The sequence below is a fragment of the Protopterus annectens genome, chromosome 5.part0, assembly GCF_019279795.1.
Source record: "Protopterus annectens isolate FY-2018-M chromosome 5.part0, PAN1.0, whole genome shotgun sequence".
NCBI classification, from domain to species: Eukaryota; Metazoa; Chordata; order Ceratodontiformes; family Protopteridae; genus Protopterus; species Protopterus annectens.
The window spans coordinates 556,872,570-556,895,417 of record NC_056735.1 but is presented as its reverse complement, the minus strand read 5'-3'; the positions used below and the strand labels follow the sequence as shown (position 1 = coordinate 556,895,417).

The 22,848-nt window shown below is 34.3% G+C and overlaps 1 protein-coding gene across 1 annotated transcript in view; it reads right to left on the bottom strand.

Annotated features, from left to right (window-relative positions):
• PHLDB2 (pleckstrin homology like domain family B member 2) overlaps window positions 1-22,848 on the bottom strand; it is a 1,258,236-nt gene that overhangs the window by 1,030,018 nt on the left and 205,370 nt on the right. The gene's annotated exons all lie outside the window — the stretch shown is intronic.

Below are 22,848 nucleotides of genomic sequence, written 5' to 3'. Positions count from 1 at the left end.
CTGAGGCTCCTTGATTACTGGGCCAGTGCAGGGGAGTCACACCCAGTATCCTACAGAATACTAAGAGATGACCTGTGTCTAGCACGAAAGGCATCCTCAGACCCAATACTGGTGGATTTACTGCACATCAGCAAGTCAAATGACATAAAAAATACTCAGACTAGGAGATCTAACGTCTTCTGTGGCATCACCAAAAATGGTTTGGAGGGAAAGGTATATCTTGCAGAGTTTAAAACTGATCTGGAAAAGACTCCCCATCCACATAAAACAAAGTTCATCCCTGTCCATTTTCAAACACAACTTGGATCTATGGATAAGAAACAGAAAATTTACCCTAGGACTGCTCCCTGTAGTACTAATGGACACAGGCAACTTCTAAATACTTTATCCCAAACATAGGTCCTGTCAGATTATCTATGATATGATCCCAGTTACTCTCTTTAGGGAAAATATAGAATTACCAACAATGTGATGGATAAAGCCAATTTCTAACCTCATGGGTTTCAAGCACTAAAAGGGAAACTGGCGAGGCACAAGGGCAGCTACCTTAGTGCTTACATATGAACTTATGAAAATGTGTAATTAAATTAAAAACTAAATTCCATGTGTTTTGGACAACAGAGTCAAATCTTTAAAAACAATGCAGTCAACTTGTGACTAATATTTTTAGCTCAAGAGAAACAGCACACAGCTCCATTAGCCTTCAGATGCTCCATCTGACAGCACTACTTCTTTTACTTACACACGACATGACTCAGCACTTACACACTACATGACTCAGCTCCTTATAAGCTAGACAGCAGTAGGCTTGTCCTTGAGTTTAGTCACTCTGCACCATAACCAGAAGGTGTAATGTTATTCCAGCAGCCATGCTAACATATATGCACATATATACAAACACACATATATATAATCACAGAACAATGTAGGAAGAACTTAAGAGGAGGGAAACTGGAATTTTATGGAAACAGCAAACTGTGGCTGAAAACCAGTATGTACCAAGAAAAAGATATGTGCTAGGCTCTCTGCTTTTTATCACCTCAAGATGGAATCCTTTTCTGAAGGAAGACTCTTTTAAAGACAAAGACACTCCAACTTCCAATTCCTTTGCAAAAATGTCTCACCTATTCACATCCTTCAAAATAAGGTATAGTGGCTGTAACTTATTTACTTTTATTTTCTTAATTTTAGACCCCAAAATAAAGGACTACCCTCCCTCCTCAGATTAAAAAATATGGAAAGCATTTAAGACATACCTACTCTGTGCAGTATGATTCATCTGCTTTTCTAAGGATGATTTACTTCCTCAACAGGCACCCTTCTCTAAGACAGACTCATGGTTTACACTGACTTGCCCATTTCCCTTCAGTGCATCTGCAGTATCTAAATATTATTCTTAAGATTGGACTCCTTCCCCTTCATTTTTAATGGTATCTAACACATTATAATTTGTACATCTCCTACAGAGCTACATATTTTGTTTACACCCTGAATGAACCTGAAAGGCGTCAGGGATAGCCTTACACACAGGTCAGCTAGGCAACCACCTACTGTGCCATGCTTGGAAGGGCAGTCTTTTTGATTTATTTTTAGAGTAAAGAAACAAGAAGTCTCTTTGTTCTAAAAATAAATAATAAAAATATAGCTTCCTGCTTCAACAAACCCCCAATCCATGGAGTAATGAGCTCCCCAGGAGGGAGGTACAACATTTGAGTTGACTATTCAAAGTCAACGAAGCAACATCACGTTAAACTTAAATTGCAAGGTTTACATGTCTCCGCACAATGTTGAAATTGATTTATTTATTTTACTTGACATTTAACCAGGTTAGTGGAAACCTGAGGAGAAAAGCTCCAATGATAACATAACATTGATAAACACGCAGAGTAATAACAACATACATTCAGGAGTTTTACATAGTGAAATAATGCAATATGGAAATTACAGTAGTACAAAAAGATTGAACACTAAAAATTGCATTTAAGGGGAAAACAAATAAAGTTTACACATGTGCAGAAAGTGGAATCTTAGACAGTTTACAGTAAATACTTACAACTGAGTTTGGGTCAGTATAGGCACTTGGTGGAGACAGTTGAAGACAAAGTTAAGAGTTTCAGTAAACAAGAAGAAATATGACACTATACAAGAATACTATAGTTTAATGCAGAAAATTATGCTGTCGAGAGAAGTAGTAGAAACTAAGATGTGTCATTGCCCGATATACTAAGAAATACTTGCAAGTGAGAAATAGAATACTGTATAAGTGTAGAATAGGAAAATACTGGAAATTATTACAGTTAGAAAAGAACAAAACCAAAAGTAGTGGATAATGAGATGTGTATGATAATGGATATTTATAATTGGAGATAAGGAGAAGCAAAGAATGACAGTGGGGATGTATAAGTGGGTGAGGTATTGGGGAGAGATGTGAGGTAGGGTAGGAAGGTAGAAATGATGGGAGTGAAACCATCTGTGGTGACTTGTAGTGGATAGCACTAATATGACACATTTGCTTTTAAATTAAACTATATAACCTTCTTTAATACTAATAATAATAATAATAATAATAAATAACCTCTAACATTTTAAAGTGTGGCTTTACTGTTTGGCTGTTCAGGGGAGTCAGGAGGGACGTTCTGTATGCTAAATTCTGGACATTTAAGAGGAATGAAGCAGTGGGGTAATTACTGTTTTGTGATGCTGGCAGTGGTCAACCAGAAATTTTATGGCAATATTTACTGCTTTTTGATTTCTTTGAAGCAACTTGAAATACTGCAATGTATGGCCAATTGTCTGTGTGAACTGTGCTATCAAAGGTAAAATTTCAAGCCTCGTTGCTATATTTGTTGGATGAGGGTTACACACCTTTTAACTGTCCTCGATTTTGGCTTAACATTTTTCTCCATTTCTAATAATAAAACTGGCAATTTTGAGAAAGAACGTAGTGGATTACACTTAATGAATCACAACAATAATTACAGTTATAGACAGTGTTTGCTTCACAAAATGCATTTTATTTCACATTTTCTTATTTTGCCAACTCATGTTAACTGTACTAATATTTCCCTGATTATTTTTGAATATGTTTCTGAGATAAGAGGTGGAGAGCTATAGTGTTGGCTTGATGAAAGTAATTTTCTCAGTTTAAACAGTTATTACAATATGGCTTTGCAGGACTAGTGTGTATTTGTGAGAAGTAAGATGGACTACTTAACTTGACACTTAATATGCACAAAGTAGGTATAATTGCTGGGGCTGTCTGTGCAGAAAAATGATTAGCTGCCTGCTGTTTGTTTATTATTCTGACTTTGCAGGACTAGTGTGTTATTTATGTGAACCTACCTGGAATATTTCAGTGTGTGGCAAATCTTAAGATGCATAGCTACATGGCTAACAAATAAGATTTGACAAGTATACAGCAACTGGACAGCTGAGATTCTTAGTTACAGTCAGGGTGTCCACAGGGCTCTGTCCTTGGCCCAAACTTATTTATGTTGTACCTTTCAGGTCTTTTTCATCTCAGTCTGTATGCAAATGACTTGAAATTGTGTAAACTAATTACATGTGTTAGAGATAGGGCTTGTCTGCAAAAGAACTTAACTAAATTGACCATTTGGGAACTGGAGAATATGCTGATAAATACATCAAAAACTAAGCACAGGATATTTGGGATAAATAAAATGAAAGGTAAATATTTAATGCAATATACAGTGAATGAAACTGTAAATTCATTTAAGGACCTTAGTATATGGGTAGATTCATCTTTGAGTTTTTTTCTAATCCTAGCAACAAATTAGTTAACGACAGTTATAGAACTATAGGTTGTATAAAAAGACATATAACGTCTAGGAAATAAGAAATGATGAAGTCATTGTTTTTTAGTTATATTAGACCCAAACTTGAGTATGAAATAATATGGAAACCTTACAAGAAAACAAGCATGAGTAATCTGGAATGAGGACAGCAGAAATATACCAAGGGAATCCACAGATGTGAAAATTTAAGTTAATATGAAACAATAAAATATCTGAAAGTGTACAGTGTCATATATGTATATATGTATGTATATATATATATATATATATATATATATATATATATATATATATATATATATATACACACACACACACACATAAATACATACACACACACACATATACATACATATATATATATATATATATATATATATATATATATATATATTGATATAGGTGTATAGATATATAAATAATGTGGGTACATATATTTAAAAAAGAGACATTGGAACTACATATACAGGGTACTGACAAGCAACTACCTCTAGGGAATTAGCAGACAGGTTACGTAGAAGATTCTATGGGGATGAGAAGTACATTAACTGGTTCTCTGAGAGAATACCTGACACATGTAAAAGACTACCAAATTAAAATAAAGCAAGCACTAGATTAGATATTTTTAAAAACAGCCTGGACACATTATGGTTCATAGGTTCATAGGTTGGTACTAGGCTATCAGCCCTAGGGCCTATACAAGCCAAGCCATAACAATTCCCTGGCTATTTCTTCCCACATTATTTACTTTCCTGGACCCCTGTCTAGCAGGGCGACTGACGTGATCCCTGGGGTGAATTTCCTTTCTCCCATCCAATCATCAAGGTTCCTCTTGAAGAGGTCCAAAGAGGCACTCTGCTTGACATGTATGGGCAATCTATTCCAGAGTCTGGGGAGTCTCTGGGTCAGGAACCTATCCCTCCAGCATGTTGTGTTTATTGTGATGACAAGGTTTAGATCCCTGGAGCGTGTAGCTCTGAGGGATTGGGATTTCTTTAAGTGTAGCATGTCCAACAGCTCTGGGTTTGACATGGCCTTGTATGTTAAGCAGAGATCGCCTCTGAGTAGACGATATGCGACAGAGTATAGCTGGAGATTTTTTTAAGGCGGTCAGCGTAGGGCATCTGCTTTAGGCCTGTGATTCTTTTAGTGAGGTATTTCTGAGGCTTTTCCAGTTGTTGCAGATGTCTTGAGAGGTACATACCAAATGGGGCGTTGTATTCTATAATGGGTATAATGAGGGATGAGTACAGTGGGACAATGACCTCCTTTTTTCTGGATGAAAAGCCCTTCGTGATGAGGTGTGCCACATAGAAGGATTTCCTGACTGTTGTGGCGATGTGGTTATCGAAGGTGAGACCACTGTCCACCTGTGTCTCTAAGTCTCTTATCACACTTTCTGTGTTTAGTGTACTGCCACCTATATGGTAATTCATGGATACATGTTTTTTCCCAAAGGGGATAACAATACATTTCTTGGCATTGAGCTTGAGCCCATAGCTCTGGCACCAAGCATCTGTTTCTGTAAGGCCCTTTTGTAGAGTATCCACATCATTTGGGGATTCAATAATGGCTCCCAGTTTGCAGTCATCTGCAAACTTTGTTAGCCAGAGTCCCTTAGTGTTGACCTGTACTTCAGAGAAGTAGATGCCAATATGGGAATAACAGTTTTGGTACATTGGCAGGCTAGAAGAGCATTAATGCCCATGCTTGAAATATTTGCATGTATGTAACTGTTTGAAACAGGTAAAATGCATTCCAGTTGCAAGACAGTTATCCCCTTCTTTTTCTATCACTATCAGACAGATGAAAGAAGCTGATCCTGTTGTGACTTGCTCAGTTTATAGTCATTTCACGAAGAAGTAAAAAGCGTCAAAGAACATTAAGGCCTTCAGAGTTTCTGGGAGGCTAGTGGCCACCACACACCATTGCTGTCTAAGTGGATTTTGACATGGGCTTATTAATGGCTTCTGGCCTGAATCCAGCCTAGTCTAAACTTAGTTCTGCTCAGAGGTGTACAAATAAATGCTATTGCAGCTTGTGTAGAGAGATGCAGATGATGTCGTTATTGCTTTAACATCCCCTCCAAACCTTGGAAGTAACTATCTCGTGTTGGGCTGGGGACAGTGTGATCATTTCTTCAGCTTTTATTACAAATTTCATAAAAGTGCATAAGGGGTCGATAAAGCTTGTAGAAGAGCAGTGCAGTGTCTTAAAGTAAGTAGGAAAAATGACTTTTTTTTTTTTATTTTCCTCACAATCAAACATAAGATGCACTCATATATTTATATATATATATACAAAAAGCAGTACATGGAAGTAAAATATCCAGCCCAAAACACAACACATTCAGCACTCACTATGCTTCAATACCATAATAAACAGCTGCTCAGCATTATGGCATGATTCTGTTTTAATTCCACATAGAATAAACAGATAATAAAGACAATGTCATAGTAGACATCCAATATAACGGACAGCCTCTGTTACTTGCAAATCGGTTTCACCATATAGGCATCATCGGTGCTCAATACTTGACAGGAAGTTACATAATCACATCCTTTAAATAACCAAATAATTTAAATAACCACTATTTAAAGTGATAATTTGCAATTTTATACTTCAGTAAATATAGCATAAGTAATAAGTAAATGTGCAACATCTATTTTTAACATATCTTCTATAACACAGGCAATCCCTCTTCAGCTTTCAATGAAACAGCTACAAGCAGATATGTTTCGATTCAATATCTAAATTAAAAATTCTCATTCAACCCTGGCTTGTATAATGCCCGCAAATTAATTATCCACATTGTCTGTTTCTCATCTAAAATGTTATGCTTTTTCAGTTGTGACAATCATTCACCCTTAACTTTATCTATACAAACAAAAATGAAATGTGCCCCAACATGTTCTAACTGATGTTTAGATAGTGCCATTCTGCTTCTTTTACAGTTGATGTCACTAATATGTAATGCTATCCTATGTTTAAAAGGTCGAGACTTTTGACCTACATAGAAAGAACCGCACCGACATACAGCCATATAAACAATTCAATCAGTATTACCTGTGATCAATGTCCTAATTTAAAATACTTTCATAGTATTTACAGATGTAAAAGATTTAGTTCTAGACACTACTTTATATGTACAGTTTCCACAAAATGTACTTCCCCTAAGTGATTCATTTATAACATTTTTACTCATAAAGGAACTTTTTTGTATTTATTAAAATATTTGCTAATATTCTTCTCCCTCCTATAACCAGAATAAAAACAGTCATCCAATAGCTCTTCAACATAGGGGTTGGACTTCAAAATTGGCCAATATTTATTTAACACACCCTTTACTTTAAATGTATTGGTTCCAAAAGTGGTAATGAATCTAAATGTTTGGTTAGTAATCCTATCCTCATCTTTGCGACCATTTGATTCAAACAAACCTTTTCTGTCTTGTCTAGAACCAAAACTGTTAGCTGTTGTAACCATATAACCCCTCCTCAAAAATCTGAATTCCATTATTTGTTCTTCCTCTTCAAAACCCTCATTGGAGCTACATAATTATCTAAGCCTCAAAATGCGCCTTTGATGTGTTCTTCTTAACATGTGTAGGGTGACAACTGCTGGCTTCTAATACAGAGTTCTTGGAAAAAGGCTTTTGAAACAAACTCATAGCCATAGTTCCATCTATCAATTTAGAAACATTAACATCCAAGAAAATCTATATTAAATGGTTGAATATTTCCAATAAATTTAATACCATGTCTATTCACATTCAAATAATTAACAAATTCATTCCAGGTTTCAACAGAACCTTCCCATATACACCAGCAGCCATCCAAATATCTTCGTCACATGTTAATAAACTTTTTGAATTGATTGCCATCATCATAAATCAAATTAAGCTCCAAAACTCCCATAAATATGTCAGCATGTACTGGCACAAAATTTGTGACCATAGCTATCCCTTTTATTCACAAATACCAATCATTTTTATAATAAAAGGCAATATGTTACAATATTAACCCCAATGATTTCAACAAGAATTCTATCGGTTCATTATTATACAATCCAGACACATCCCAAACAATATTTCACAGCAGTAAGACCACCTTCATGAGGTATACTAGTATATAATGACTGAACGTCCAACATACTCAAATAAGAATGTAAAGGTACTTGAATATCATCCTTCAATTTTAAGAATTTGTTAGTGTCCTTGATTCAAGCACGAACCAAGGACAACAACGGTTTCAATTTAATTTGCAAATAAACAGAAAATGGTTTAGTCAAAGAGCCTCTACTGGAAACAATCGGTCTCCCAAGGGGGTTAATTATAGTCTTATGTATTTTTGGTAAAATACACAATGCAGATGGTTCAGGATCTTCGACTTTCAATTGGTTACATACTTAATCAGTAATCATACCTTCCAAACCAGCATTACCCAAAAATGTATCAATCACTGTTTTAAAGCCAAAAGCAGGGTTAAATGGTAACCTTACTTATGACATACATTCATTAAGCTGTCTCAAAACCTCTTTATCATAATTAATAGAATACCATAAAACAATACCACCTCCCCTGTCAGCTTTAACTACCACCAAATTATCATTACTATGTAGATTATTTAAAGCATGTCTCTGTTCTACATTTAAATTACTGTCAAAATTTTTAAAAATATTATTTGGACTTACGAGTAGTTCATGTAGAACACGTTCTTCAAACATTCTTACTGCAGGGTGGTAGGGAGGCTGGAATGTTGATTTTCTAAGTTTGAAAGCTGGATTAATAACAGCATCAGGCCTATTACTATAATAAAATTTCAAATTCAAAGTACGGCAAAAACTTTTAACATTAGAAACCACTGAGGCACGAGATAGAAAAAAAGAAGGTATGCAATTAAGCCCTTTATTTAACAAATCTGTTTCATTCTTAGAAAAAGCAAAATATGTCAAATGTATTGTCAAATTGTCCTCATCACATGTATTATCAGTTCCATTAACTATCAATTTTCCATCATCGGAGTGAAGATTTCTTCCACTTTGACTCTGCTTATGCCTCCTCCCTCCTCCTCTAAAGGGCCTCTTGATCACATGTAATACTGACTGGACTGTATATATGGCAGCATGTTGGTGGAGTTCTTTCCATGCAGACCTTTTAAACACGGGATAGCATTACATATTAGTGACATCAACTGTAAAAGACGGAGAAGTGCACTATATAGATATCAGTTAGAACTGTTGGGGCTCATTTCATTTTTGTTTGTATAGATAAAGTTAAGGGTGAAGGACTGTCACAACTGAAAATGTATAAAATTTTAGATGAGAAAGAGAGAATGTAGATAAATTAATTTGGAGGCGTTATATGAGCCAGGGTTGAATGAGAATTGTTAATTTAGATATTGAGTCAAATAATATCCGTTGGTAGCTGTTTCACTGAAAGCTGAAGAGGGAATGCCTGTATTATAGTATATATGTTAAAAATAGATGTTGCACATTTACTCATTACTTATAGTATATTTCATGAAGTATAAAATGGCGCATTGTCACTTTAAATAGTGCTTATGATTTGGTTATTTAAAGGATGTGCTTATGTAACTTCCTGTCAAATATTGAGCACTGATGATGCCTATATGGTAAAACCCGTTTGCAAGTAACAGGTTGTCCATTATATTGGATGACAGCTATGACATTGTCTTGATTAGCTATTTATTTTATGTGGAATTAAAACGGAAGTATGCCATAATGCTAAGCAGCTGTTTATTACAGTACTGGAACATAGTGAGTGCTGGATGTTTTATGTTTTGGTATACATATATATATATATATATATATATATATATATTTATATATATATATATATATATATATATATATATATATATATATATATATATTTATATATGTGTGTGTGTGTACATTATATATGTGTGTGTGTTTAAATATAATGTATATATACATATGTTTGTGTGTGTGTGTGTATATATATATATATATAAAACTATATACATATATGTGTGTGTGTGTGTGTGTGTGTGTGTGTGTGTGTGTGTGTAGATGTATTTATAAATGTGTGTTTGTATGTGTGAATATATATATATATATATATATATATATATATATATATATATGTGTGTGTGTGTGTGTGTGTGTGTGTGTGTGTGTGTGTGTGTGTGTGTGTGTGTGTGTGTGTGTGTGTGTGTCTGTGTGTGTGTGTGTGTGTATGTCTATATTATATATATGTGTGTGTGTGTGTGTATATATATATATATATATATATATATATATATATATATATATATATATATATATACACACTGCCAAAAAACAGGTGTGCTCGGACTGAATACACACCACGCTCCCCAACGCCCAGCACCAACCAGCATACAAACACCCAAAATGAGTGTATAACATATTAATAAAAATAAAAAGAACTCCATTCAGGAACATGGCTTTGTGCTGCCATACGTTTAATGTCCGGCTCACAATGAAACAATGATAAAAAGTACACAATACACAAACCTAGGTTTTGCCCCCTGGCGTCATCAGTGTGCATTGCAAGTAGGGAACAGTGACATATTTATACCCCTTTAAATCAGCATGAATCAAAGACACCATTATACTTAACAAATGCAGTTATGATATTTTTACGACACAAAAACCGTACCACATACTACAGTAAAAACTGCAGGTACCATAATGCATATAACTACCTAAATACATTGTTGATTCGACTGACACACAAACTTACACATGTTATGCCCTAAATAGCATTACCAATGGTCATTTAGACCTGGTTTAAATAAAGCCCCTAAATACACAATCCATTTCCTTTCTTTTTCTGTTAATATCCTATGTTTACTGATCAACGTTAAATTATCCCCCACTACCTGATCAATACCCAGAAAGATAAAGTGTGCTCCTACATGCATTTGAGTGTGTTTGTACAGGGCACTCTGTACTCTTTTACAATTGATATCACTTATATGTAATGCTATTCTCTGTCAAAAAGATAAAGAGGTCTGCCCCACATAAAAAGCCCCACATTGGCACACCCTCCATATAAATCACCCATTCGCTACTACATGTAATCAAGTGTCTAATATCGTATACCTTGGGTGTATTTATAGACGTAAATAATTTCAGAGATACAGAGGATAGATTTACATTCAGGAAATCTGAGTTTCAGCCCCTGTACCATGGAGCAGGAAAAATATTTGAGGAACAAGTGTTACAAGATTTACAACTAAATCAGGGTAAGGTGTTCAGGTACTTTAAGGATAATATGACTAGGGAAGAAAAACAAGTTTTGCAAAATTTGAGTAACAATGATAGCTTGGTTATCACTATGGTGGACAAAGGTGGCGCCATAGTGGTTTGGGGCAAAGAGGCCTATGAAACAGAAATTCAACGACATTTGACTGATGTAACATCTTATTGCCATCTTCTTATAGATCCGGTAGTGGGATTTTAAAATAGAAATTAACCAGTTTTTGGAAAGAGCTAGAGTGGTGGATATTATTATGAAAGAACTACAACAACAATTGACAGTAGATGATCTTTCTCGACAATATTTCTATTGAGTTCCCAAGATCCATAAGTCTATTTCCCTTGTACCAGGAAGACCCATGGTAGCTGGCAGAGGCTTATTGATTGAACCTCTATCAGTTTATCTGGAGTTAAAACTGAAACCATTATTAACTTGTGTGTCAGCTAGAATTAAGGATACGAACCAGTTTCTACAGCTAATGGAGGATCTTTATATTGCTAGCCATGCGTATATGGGCACATTAGATGTACAGGCTTTATACACGAGTATTCCTCATCACGGAGGAATAGCTGCCATACAATACTGGTTTCAGGTTTCAGATTATTACCCAAATGAAGAACAAGAATTTTTATTAAAACTTTTGGGTTTGGTGTTAGAACATAATTTCTTTAGATATGGGTCGGAATGGTACCTGCAGATTAAGGGTACAGCTATGGGAGCAACTTTTGCTCCCATATATGCGGACATGTTTATGGGGATTATGGAGGTACAAATGATTTATCAACAGAAGGAATTTACACCAGAATTATTGATGTGGAGAAGGTATCTGGACGACTGCTAGGTAATATGGCAGGGTACTGTGGATAGGTGGCGACAGTTCGTCAACTTTATGAATCAAAATCAATTTGGTATTTTCTTCAGTGGCAAATTGGAAGGGAAAAGTATTGAATTTTTAGATGTTATGGTTACCAAGGCTAATGATGGCTTGGTACACACCAGCCTATATAGGAAGCCTTTTACCAAGAACTCATTATTGAGGGCAGATAGCAACCGTCCAGAGCACATTATCAATAATATTCCCAAGCTCAATTCAAAAGACTTAAGCGTATATGCAGTCAATCTGATGATTTTTAGACACAGGCCGAACAAATGAGGTCTAGATTTTTGGCAAGGGGCTATAACATTAGGCAAGTTGATACAGCCCTAAGTATGGTGGACTCCGGTATTAGAGAACAATTACTAATGGGGGTCGAAAGGCCACAGGTTGAAGGGAACCAAGTCATCAGGTTCATGACTAAGTTTGGAAGCAATAGCTTCAAAATAAAACACATAATACAATGACATTGGCACATACTGAAGACAAGATAGGTTTTTGGATACATTAATAGACTCACGGTGTTCCTTTGGTTATAGGAGCAGGAAGACCATAGGTGAAAGTTTAGCTAATTTTAAGAACAGTCACAAAAAAGTTAGAGACAACCAAGCCAGCAAAATAATGGGCAGTACATATTGTGGACATTGTGTCCACTGTAAGGTTGTCTCAAAAACTATGAGAATAATAATATTTTAAATTCAATTTCCGACAAAAAGCCTTAACATCTTTCAACACTTCAAAATGGGACACATAACTATCAGGCACAAAGCTGAGGTCTTTAACACTCGATATTCCAAATCTGAAAATGCATGGTCAGTCAGGTTTACCACCAAATTATTATCAGTATTCTGGGTATCGATGGTGTTATCTACCTGTTGTTGACCATTTTGCTGAACATTTCTTCCATTTCTTGAACCAGCATGTTTCCTGCCCCCTCTCCTAAAGGGCCCCTTACCCTTTTTGGTATTGGGGAACTCAAAACTGTGGGTTCTGCCCCCGCAGTTCTGTATCAGTATTTGAATACCCTGAAGACACGTCAGATATACTAGAGTTGTCATTACTACTTCTACTGTGGATAGATCTCGGTCTTTTCCTATTAGGTCTCACTTGTCCCTTATATTTACCTTCAGTAAATCTTATTGACCTTTTAACTGTCTTCCAAGTGTAAGCCAAATTATTGGCATAATCCTTGGAATCTCTCTGAAATTTTTTGCATTTCCTATCTGATAATTCCTTCTCCATTTTTTGAACCTTGTTTACATAATGTGTATATTTTTCATTGTACATTTGCGCTTGACTATATTTAACCGTGTCTTCATAGTTGTTATTTAACTTTGCAACCATCTCTGTATGTTGCTCCTCATAGTGCTCAATTAGTAATCTAAAACATACTAGAAGCTGTAGACTGAACTTGTCTCCATTTACTAAGAAAATGTTCATTATCAGCCCCAATACCAGGCTCTAAATAGACCCTAAGGCCTCGGGGAGCTATGTTGTCTGCAACATATGCTTTTAGCAATTTTGTGTGCCATACATTGGCTCTAACCTTTTTAGTAATATCAGATAACTGGCTAAACTGTGTCTCCAAATTAGTTCTTTCATGACCTTTTATTAATGCTTCAGTCCCTCTTCCCACATTTAAAGTTGTCAAATCATCATTATTAGTGGCCAATGTATCCAGAAAAGATTTTAAATCTTGAGTTTCTGACATCCTTGAATATCTTAATTTTCCTTATATTTACTCCTGAGATAGAACTCAGGTAAGTGTGAACTAATGTCCAATCAAACTCCAAATGAGACTATAAAAAATTAAACAACTATAAGTGGTATCTTGACTGCTTTATTAATAGACATTGAGACCGCTCCAGTGCATCAGCCAAAAGAAGCTCACTATTTTGTTTATAAATGTATGTATAACATCAACATTACTAGCTCACAGTGCTCACTTAACACCAGCTAGATAAACATATGCCCTCACTAGTGGGAAATCCAGGTTTGTATACTAATGCCCAAGCTTCTATTATACATTCATTAAGTATTGCCAGGGCTTTAAATAGGAGCTGAAAAAGCTATGAACAAATTAAACAAAAAAATTAAACAACCAAATGATATAATGAATGTGTAGTACTAGATATAAATATTGATCTAAATAATACTGCACTATTATCTGCTATTAAGCTTCATCTATTTGTCCCCTATTAATAAAACTTAATGCTGTATATTAATAATAACACACCATACTAAACTTTTATATAGATGTTACCAAAATTATTCTAAAAATAAAGAATGGGGTTGTTATCAACTAATCTAAATAGGATGAAATACAAGGTACTGTCTGAGAGGTATGAATATTAACCTCTATTATACTTGCAAATATAACAGCTTATTGCTAGAACCGTAAATGATCCTTTTAAACAAGGCTGTATCCAGTGTATTATGCTAATACCTCACATATGCATACACTTTGCTGTTGTTAAGAAGAAAACATTTGTATCAAACATACTTTTTTATACTGGTCGTACAAGCAAATACAGCCGTAATGTCTTTACATATTGACCATATACTTATCAGCATTTTATAAAATGCTATGCGGGCTGGTGTTCAACACAACCTGTAAAATAATAGTTAATTAGGGTGCTACAATAAGCCACTTAAAAATAAAGTCGTGAAAGCATAATCATTGTCCAACTAGCAAAAGCCACTACCTCTTCACCACCATTCATTTGATGGTATAAAGCTTGTAGCATCAATAGCCTTACCACCCACAGCCGATATTAATCTCTGCCGTAGAAAACAAATAAATGAGGCCCTTTAAAGTAATTCCAAAGTTAAATGCACTTCACCATGCCCGTACAGCATTAATTTGGTAACCATAAATGCTAATACCTCACATATGCATACACTTTACTGTTGTTAAAAAAAAACATTTATATCAAACATACTTTTTTGTGCTAGTCATACAAGCAAATACAGCAGTAATGTCTTTACATATTGTCCATATTGTTGTCAGCATGTTTTAAAATGCTATGTGGGCTGGTGTTCAACACGACCTCTTCACCACCGTCTATTTGATAGTATAAAGCTTGTATCATCGATGGTCTTTACCACCCACAGCCGATATTCATCTCTGCCACAGAAAACAAGAAAATAAGGCCTTTTAAAGTCATTCCAAAGTTAAATGCACTTCACCAAGCCCATACAGCATTAATTTAGTAACCATAAATGGCCTTCTACAACTGCAGCCTATCTTCATCTCTTCCACGAACACTATATGTATTCCCGCTGCTGTAAAACTATTAACTGTATAAATGACAGCAAAAAATTCTTGCCCCAATATAAAAGTGCACCAATACACTGTCATAGTACCCAATTACACCAATGACCTTCAACCGCTATAGCCGATCTTCATCTCTGCCATAAAGACTCTGTAATGTACCCGCTACCGTCACTCTGTTGTGAGAGATGGAAATAAAATATGCTTGCCCAAATGTTGCGGTACACCAAAAACACAAACACAGTACCTGTTTCACCTCTCAAGCCTCTGGAATGCTTGAAGTATTGCCAAACATACAGCACTTAGGACTCAGGATCCCACTTGAGGCCTCGATGACAAAACAAAAAAACCCTTAGTATCGAAAACCTGAAGCATGGAACAAATCTGGCCTTCCCCTTCAGTAAGTCAAATATTCAGACCGATACTACCTCCTTCGGCCGAATGCATGATGTCGGTCTCAATGTCTACATTCAAGCAATAGTCTGCAAATAAATCCCTCGTCAGGGATTATAACACCAGCACTCTGTATGCCATATCTTCACTGCCAAAATACAGGTACTCGGTGAAATGTGTGCTCGGACTGAATATACACCACGCTCCCCAACGTCCAGCACCAACCAGCATACAAACACCCAAAATGAGTGTATAACATATTAATACAAATAAAAAAAAACTCCATTCAGGAACATGGCTTTGTGCTGCCATAAGTTTGATGTCCAGCTCATAATGAAACAATGATAAAAAGTACACAATACACAAACCTAGGTTCAATGAATTCAATGGGAAAAAAACAATAGAAGAAATAAAACAAACTGACTTTTTTGGAGAACATATAAATTATCGTTCAGAAAAAGGCTTATCTGATTACTTCAGCAATGATGGGAAAAATAGCATCCTTATCAAGAGTATTTATGTTGCTAGTGGTATATAAAAATGAATTATTGCAGATAATCATTTATATGGGGTTCAAGATTAAATGCACTGAAAAGAGAAGTTTTGTATATGAATAAAGCTGGAGGTGATTTAGGGTTAATTAAGTCAGTGGTGTATCCTGCATCATTAAATTTGTGCAAAGTGCTAAAGTGGGTAATGAAAAAAACGAGAGATTAGTAGTAAAACTACAAATATAAGGATGGTAAATTTTCAGGTATGGTTAAAAAAAAAAAAAAGAAAAAAAGAGAGTAAAAGAGAAAAAAATATATAAATGAGGAAATAAAATATTTTTGTGGAAAATAAAAATTAACAGAAATAAAACACGGGAAAATATAACGTAAAAAAAACATTAAAGCTATAAAAATAAGAAGCACATGGTGCGATCTTAAAGTAGAATGTCATGATTTTTGTGGAGACTGGTAATAGATAAATTGCAAGTAAAATGAAACTTGCCATATAAGAAGAAAAGTGATAGAACATGTCTACATTGTCAAGAAGAAGAAACTATGGAACTTGTGTTTTTGAAATCTAAAAGAATAAAAAAAGTTACAGGAAAACTATGTAAAGTAGATTAAAAAAAAGTTACAGGAAAACTATATAAAGTAGATTTTTTGAAGATATAAAAGAAGTGGATAAAATAAACATAAATATGATTTGATATGGATATTATAAGAATAGATGTAATGAATATGATACAAGAATAGATAAACAATAGTTTTATGATATATGAGTTATATGGAATAAAAGAATAAATGAAATTATGTTTAATGGTAAATGGATTTTAGCAAAAATATTAAGTAATGTCAAATGGTGGTTGTGGAAAAAGGAGTAGAGGTCTAACAGGGGTGAAAAGTTAGTATGATTGTGTAAACAGATATATATATATATATATATATATATATATATATATATATATATGTGTGTGTGTGTGTGTCTGTCTGTCTGTTTATATATTTATATACATATTACATGCATACTCACATTTGTACACTTTAAATATGTAAATATTTTGTAAATAAAAATTATTTTTGTATATAAATAAAGTGGCCCTACTCTTTTCTGAGTGGAAACATTGTTTCTTGTGGAACTTCCTGCTTCTGGTATGGTCACAAAGGTGGCTTGAACAAGCAGGAAATTGTATGGCAAGTGCAGAGAGTAAGGAGGAGATAGTTGAAACTACAGCTGAGTGAAAAATGGAGGATTTATATGTGAATGCGAAGGAAGTTGATCTTTCACAGACAGAAGTGGTGGCAGGTGTAGAAGCAAGTGAAGGAGCAGACAGTCAGTGTGATAAGGGAGAAATGAGCCAGGAGAATACTGTAAATGTGATCAAGCCTTTACAAGATTCAGAAATCTTGCTTCAGCAAAAATATTTGAAGAGGAAAGACCGTCATAATCAGGATGTATTATAACCCCCAATTGAGAGGGTTGTGGGAGGTATATTTAAATAATTTAATAAAGCAAAGTGAACCAGAGTGTGAAAAAATGTATCATGGGGAAATTATGAAAATAACATAAGAAGAAGAGGTGGAAGAAATTAGAAGAGAGAAGAAGAGGTCATATGCACAGACAGTGAGAGAATGAAAAAGCAGAGAAGAAGATGAACTTGATAAGGAAGACATGTTTAGTATGAAAGCAGTAAAGAACTCAATAGGTATGACATTTGGGATAATATAATTTCACCTTTGGCCATATCAACGAAGGAGGTAAGAGCATTAATACATATTAATAAAGATAGATTTTCTGACATTCTTTTTGAATCAGATCAGTACATGGAGAAATTTTTAGAGCACTATGAATTAAAGAAAAAATGTAATCCATAGAACTCTTATGTGATACAAGCATTCAACAGAGACACAAAAAAGAGAATTTATGTGCAGTTCAAAAGTGAAGTTGAAAAAGCATTAAAATACTTTTTAAAAACTGTATGTAAAGATGTCATGGACATTATAAAAAATTATATAATAGAGGTTTATGGACTCTGGATTGGGGTGAGGGGTTATATTGAAAATGGAAAATGAAAAGAATACATATTCCAAGTATGATAAATGCAGAAGGATATGGAGGTACTGTAGAATATTGGGGGTCAACCAAAGATGCATTTCTTATGTGGCAGGAATAATCATTTAATTATCAATTGTGACAAAAGAAAATGCTTTACTTGTGGTAAAGTGGGACATGAAGCTAAACAATGTGAAATAAAATGCAGAAAATCTGAACAAATTGGGCATTTCTGGATGGAGTCTAAGCAAAATATAGGAGGAAAAGGTGAGCCAGATGTGAACAAGAGTAAGAAAAAGAATAACACATAGTTATATATCAAGAAAAAGAGCAGGAAGGACAAACATGGTAAAGGAAAATAAATAAAAGAAAAACGGATACATGACAGGAGTGAAAAAGAAAGAGAGGGAGAAATGGTGGAATAAAGTGACGAAAAAATGAACTGGAGAATGATTAAGGGAATTCTATAGGGAAAGGGTAACAAAATGGAAATTAAGAGTCTAAGCATGAGAGAGAAAAAGTTAAAGAGAAGACTATGAAATAATAAGCAATAAAAGAAAGAAGTTGAGAATTTTGGAAGAATTTTAGAATAAAGAATACTAAAGGCTAGGTATATTAGAATGGAGTTCAACTCTTGATAAGGATATTATATTTGGAATATACAGCACATTTAACAGAAAAGGGGGTACAAGCAAAACAAATATATTGGAAGGTGAGACTATTTGGCATATGAGAAAAAAAATGTTCAGGATTAGGTAGGTATGTTATGTCAGTAGTCAATAGAAATTTAGGATTATAACCTATTAATGCTGGGTAGAATAACAGTGATGGATGTAGGGTGGAAAAATGTTTGGAGAATTATAGCAGTTTATGCATATGTCACAAAAAGAAAGAGAGGCTATGTTAAAAAAAATAAATTATGCTGTTGTGAATATGGAGATAACATTAGTAGAGGACTCAAGTCTGACTTGAGAAAAAGAAGAAAAGAGGGAGAGGATGTTAAAATAATAACAAAGAAAATAAAAAGTAGGCAATTATATCTATGGGATAATAAGCAGTGGATTTATAAAAGAAATAATATAAGAACAGAGCAAGATAATTTTATAATCTTGAAAAGTTTGAAAGTTATACAAGAATCAATAATAGTAACAGGATTTTCAGATAATTTAGAAATTTGGATAGAGATTCAAGAAAAGGAGGGGAAATATAAAGATAGGTAAAGGTACTAAAACATTAAATGAAAAAGATTTTAAATGAGTAAGACAGAGAAAAGGTTAATCAATTATGGAAAGATCATATAGGTATGAGCGTTTTCTATAAAGACTGAATTTGTTAGTGGATAAGCTTTAAAGAAAATGTAAAAATGTTTTTAGAATGGCAAGGTGCAAAAAGAAAAAAGAAACAAAAATAGAATGAACTAAGTCATGAACTGTTTAAGTAAGTAGTAAGAAATAAGATAGTTTTTGAAAGACAGTGGAAGATCTATGAAATTAATCAAGAGAAAATTATAAAAATGTTTAAACAAATGTATTTTTACATAGAGAAAAGAAGAGGTTATACCATAATTGAACAAGATAGTAAAAGAAAATAAAGGAATAATAAGAGAAATAAAAATGAGAATAGAGAAAATGTTAAAACACAAGAAATAATGGTGGTAATAAAATAATATACAGAAAAGAGGTTTAGAAAGAAAAAAAACAGAAGAAAAACAAAAGCGGAAACTTTAAAAAATTAACTAAAGAGGACAATGAAGTGTTAGAAAAAATAATTGCATAAGAAATGAATGATGTGTTAAAGGAAGTAAATGTGGAATCAGCTGCAAGATTGGATATAACTGAATATTATATGTATAAAGATATGAAAGAATAGCAAAAGTATTTTGTGGAAGTATTAAATGAATGGGTAGAGGAAGGTGTGAGAAAAAATATGTGTTGGAGCTATGTAATTTATATGGAAGAAAGGAGAAAAATTATAAGAGTATATATATTTATGAAAATATTAGAGAAAAGATTAATAATAAAACCAATAAAATACTTGAAGAAACATTTGGGAAAAAGGGAAAGGAAGTCAAAAATTGCTAATGATAATGAGAGAAATTGTAGCTGATATAATAAACAGGAAGGCAGAAGTTAAAATTATGGCAGGTGATTTAAGCATTCGATAAACTACATCATGAAATTTATATTTCAGTATATCCCATAGAGAGATGCATACTTGTTGACTTCTTTGCTTGGTAATTATGGATAAAGCCAACAATATCAACAGGGAAAGACCTAAAATCAAGCACAATTTTTTAAAAATATATCTTAATTCACTTAAGTAAATACAGCAAGGGATTTTTCAGCAACATTCATTTTCTGACAATAAGAAGTATGAAAATATAATCTCTGCCTTCACTGACTGATGGAAATCCTCACTAATTACATAGAGAGTCAGAAATGTTTAAAGGCACAGAACAGCTGAGGCACGGGGGGGGGGGGGTTGGCACAGTTGCAATGCCCTGCACTGTATTCTTTTTTTTATTCATTTGATTACAATGAGATATCTGAAGGTACTCAGTCAAGAAAGTATCTGAACTTGCTGATCACATTGTGTGCGTGTGTGTGTGTGTGTGTGTGTGTGTGTGTGTGTGTGTGTGTGTGTGTGTGTGTGTGTGTGTGTGTGTGTGTGTGTGTGTATGTGTGTGTGTGTGTGTGTAAGTAACATTAAAAACTTCCATAACTTATATTCTGGATGTAAAATATTTCCTCCAACAGCAATTGCATATACTACAGCAAGTTCACCATTACATGAAGTATCTTGCATCAAGAATACAGATGCTAATAAAATCACAAACACAAAACACTTTACCAGATCCCCATTACTTATGTGCAATAAAACCCTCCAGTGTGGGTGTTGAAACAGAAATAGCAGACTCTCCAAGATTGGTGAGTCATTATGTCTAATGCATTGGGCCTCATAACAACTTTGAGTGGTCCATTATTTTCCTGTTGGCACCCAACCGGTGGGACATTACTGCTAGCATGTTATCTTGTATTGTTCTAACAGAATTTTACAATTTAATATTGCACTGTGGTATTAAACTTGAACTGTTTATCGTGATAACTATGCTACCACTGAATATGTCCTCATTCTTTTGGAAGGCTGCTCATACCTCTCTACTGACCAGATTTTTCCTGAAAATATTTGCTTTTGCTACATTTTTGACCGGTCTCTTGTATTATTTTGATTTTTTGGAACATCACTCAGGAATCCAGTCAGTCAATAATGTCAGACATTAAGAGAATTAAGCTTTCTGTTGTTCAAAAAATGTACTTTGATGGAAAACCTGTTACTCTATAACAACCTTTTTAAGTGAATAAGAGTAACAGTTAAAAAAAAATCCTTAATTTTGGACCTAAACAAATCGAAGAGGTTTGGCGATGCTCTTTATATAGTTAAGGTTAAATCGCTGATGCAAGCTATGCCACATTTTTGCTGTATAGACCTTATACATAGAATACTGTTAGATTCTGCCACAATATCTTGGAAAATAAAATTATCCCTTCTTATGACTATGAGAAATTCCTGAAAACGTCAGTCACCTCATATGCAAAACGAAAAAATGCTTAAGAAGTGCTGTGCCTGCAATACAATACCTGTGAATACCAAATGTAACTGAAATAGATTCAAACAAACTTTCTGCAATAAAGAATGAGAAACATTTTTTTAAATGACTGACAAAAAGTATACCAAAAGAAAATGAATGATCTTCTACAATTGATTACAGACATACGTAATGGATGTCAGAGAAAAAAAACAAAACAAAGAACTACTGAAGGAAAAATAGCAAAGTCTTCCTTTTCAGCAGATATAGTGCTGTTTAACTGTATACGACATGCCAAAAGTATTTACTACAGATGTTTCAGCACCCGCAGGTTTAGATGTATACAATGTTATTTTCAAATGAACTCTTGTAAACAACCCAATGTTCTAGTACTATCAAAAAATGTGAATTGTTGGCAGCAAAATAACTCTAAAATTTCAAATATAACCACTGGATCAACACAAAAGAAAGATGAAGCAAAAATATGTAAAACCACATGAGTTGCATCCCACTAATGGAAGGGTTCATGCCAAGCACACCAAACAAAATAATGCCCCAACAAGCAAAGACTACTATGTTGTCTCAGATTTGAACTCTGTAAACATATAGTGTGCATACTGAGTTTTTGTTCATTCTGGCTATGGGGAACTCTGCAAAACCACTAAATGTAGAGGCATATACCATCATTTAGCTGTAGCAAAGGGAAAAGCAATCATACCATATTTTCCAATTTTCCATTAACTACCTCATTTGTTCAGTCTGAGAAAAATGAAGTACTGTACTTATTTCAGAGAAAAGATATGCAATATATGAAACACATTAAAACAACTTGTAGGTCTGGATGTGTTAACATTCATTTTAAAGCACAGTATGAATTCTCAGCAAGAAACCTGTGCATATACCTAACTTTCCATGCTTCGTCTGAAGCTTTACTACCACTTACCTGCAAGTTACTCAGGCTAACCTGCTGCAGTTAAAAAGCTGCATTAATGCACCGAGTATTACTTCTCATCTTGCATAATTCTCTGCAGTCTAGTTGGTATTATTCCACATCCTCTATTCTAACACAGCTCACACCAGGCCCTGATATGCCCAAAT